This window comes from Macrotis lagotis, chromosome 1 (assembly GCF_037893015.1).
Source record: "Macrotis lagotis isolate mMagLag1 chromosome 1, bilby.v1.9.chrom.fasta, whole genome shotgun sequence".
NCBI lineage: Eukaryota > Metazoa > Chordata > Mammalia > Peramelemorphia > Peramelidae > Macrotis > Macrotis lagotis.
The window spans coordinates 234,144,508-234,147,354 of NC_133658.1; the positions used below are offsets into that span (position 1 = coordinate 234,144,508).

General features: G+C 38.3%; 1 pseudogene; it reads right to left on the reverse strand.

The window, feature by feature from the left end:
- Window positions 1–1,702: 1,702 nt before the first annotated feature.
- On the reverse strand, window positions 1,703–2,483 carry LOC141515434 (proteasome subunit beta type-4 pseudogene; annotated as a pseudogene).
- Between the last annotated feature and the right edge of the window lie 364 nt (window positions 2,484–2,847).

Here is a 2,847-nt window from a genome sequence, read left to right on the forward strand (position 1 = left end):
GATAAAGAAGGCAACTTACTCCAGAGACAAAGCCATTGGAATCTGAACACAGACTAAAGTACAATGTTTTCTTTCTCACTATTCTTGATATTTCTCATCTTCTTGGGGGGGGGGGGGTTATGTTTACTCTCATAACAAGATAATTGTAATAATATAAAATAAAATAAATAATACAAAAAAGACACCCACATCCTGCACCTTTGCAGAAGTGGGAGGTCCACAACTGTACATTGCATGTATTTCGACAGTTTTTTGATATATTGGTTACTTGTAGAGAGGTGACTCTATTGCCAGCACTTACGCGTCATGGAACACTTACAAAAGGAGGCTTGCTTTCCCTTAACATAACAAAGATATGTAAAAAAGGATGCAAAAGTACTAAGTTCTCTTAACTGGTTACTCCATATGAAAACTCAAATGATCAGGTTATCAGATTAGAGCAGCTTGAGTTATCTTGGGCACTTCTCAAGTCTGAAAGGTTTAGACTTCATATGACAGGGACGTTTTATGTCCTTAGCTGATCAAGAAGCCAAGAGGCCCCAGGGTCAACTCTGTCTTCTTTTAGCAAAAGTCTCCTCATGCTGATTGTGGAAAGAAAAAATATTACATCAGGGAGACATTGGTCCTATCACAATTGGTTACACTGATATCTTTTTCTCTATTTCTCTCCCTCCCCCAACATTAAAAATACTGTTATTCATTAAAAACATTATTATTCATTAAAAAGAAAACTATGTTTTTATGTTCTTTGGCTATGTATTGGAGAATGCTTCTTAATTTTATGAATTTATGTCAGTTCCACGTGGATATATTTAAATATGTATATACATGTATGAGTATATGATATGGATATTTATCAAAGAAACTTGCTAGAAAGACTTCCCCATGTACCTTTTTCTCTTCTAATTAAGTGTTAGATTTATCTATTTGTGCAAAAACATATGTTATATAATTATCCACTTTATTTTGTGTGATTATCACTCATTTAACTATAAACTTACCCTATTCATGGATCTTGAAAATAATTTCTTCAATTCTTTGTATGCGTGTATGTGTACATATGCTCATGTATGTATGTATGTATTTATGATGTGATCTTTCATATTTAGGTCATGTACCTATTTGGAGTTTATCTTAGTATGTAGTGTAAGGTCTTGGGCTAAGATTATTTTTTTGTCAGACATCTGTCCATTTTTACCAACAGTTTTTGTAAATAATGAATCTCTCCCCACCTCCTCCAGTAACTGGGATCTTAGATTTTATTGAATATTGTGCTTCTGAGGTTATTTTTATATGTTTCATATTTGATCTGTTCCTGTCATCAAACTCTCTATTTTGTTTGGGGGGTGGGGAATCATCTTTGTTTCAGACTACGTATACTTAAGGTTTCCTCTGTAGTTCAACCTATAAGTCCAAAAGAAGTCAGCAGCATAGGTGCCATGTCTTCATAGAACAAATTAATTCTCTTGAAGAGGGAATGGAGACTACACTGTTGCCTGGGTGGAAGGGAACTGCAAGAGGCAACATAGGATCTCCATCTTACCCCACAAGCACAAAGACAGAAGGTCCAGAATTATTTATTTCCTACCAATCTCTTATAAAAGGAAAAAGTCAAATCTCAGTCTTGGGTTAGCCAACATGGCCTGAATAGCAGGGTCCGAGTAGTTAGAACACAGTAGATGAAGCTGGAGATAAAACTACATCACTCAAAGCCACTGATCAGGTGGTTAATATCCCAATTGGTCTCTGCAGGCAGAGGTCTCTCTACTTCAATTCCTTTCTTAGTCACTGTGGCAAATTCAAATCTGTTATTCAGTATTACAACACTCACATACAGTGCTCCACCAGTTCCTGAGCCTTGGCCTGACTCGGAATGGGCTTCTTCTCCAAAATCTCTTGCATCAAAGGCTGTGCCAAGTAGGCTCCATAACCAGTGGCCAGAGTTGGGGCTTTATGGGCTATGCAAAGCATGTCCACATAGCTAAGGAGGTTTTCCCCATAAGCATAGCCACCAATGACCATGGTGTTCCAGAGCAGGTTCATCTTAGAATAGCAGCTGTACATGGCTCTAGTCAACCAAGAATGGATGACTTTGGGGCTGTAGCTGTGTCCATCACCCAGCAGTTCTTCATCAATCACCATCTGGTCAATGACTTGCTTCCCATACTGGAAATCAGCATAGTCCCCAGAGGCACCAAACATGATATTATTGTTGACATGCATGTATCGAGAGATATTTCAGAAATGAGCCAGGGAGCCATAAGAACCTAGCATATCTGCTGCAATTATTACACCACCCTCAAATTTCACACCTAAGACAAAGGTCCCTGTCACCATTGGGTTCTGCATCCGAATAATGGGGGTCTCCACAAACAGTGCTGTCTGCCCTGGATAGGCTCCTGAGACAGGCGGGATGCAACAGAATTGGCCTGGTGTGGGACCCCGGCCCAGAACTCCAAGCACGGCTCCAACCACAGCTCCATCTTAGGTACTCTGACAAGGGGAAATGCAACCTTTCTATTTTTAAACCAGTACCAAATAGTTGTTTTGTTTCATTTCTTTGGGTTTTTTAAAATTTTATTTATTTTGAGTTTTACAATCTTTCCCCTAATTCTGCTTCCCTCCCCCCACCCCCCAGAAGGCAGTCTGTTAGTCTTTACATTGTTTCCATGGTATATCTAAATTGAATGTGATGAGAGAGAAATAATATCCTTAAAGAAGAAAAATAAAGTATAAGAGATAGCAAAATTACATAATAAGATAATGGGTTTTTTCCCCTAAATTAAAGGTAATAGTCTTGTCTTTGTTCAAACTCCACAATTCTTTCTCTGGATTCAGATGGTATTC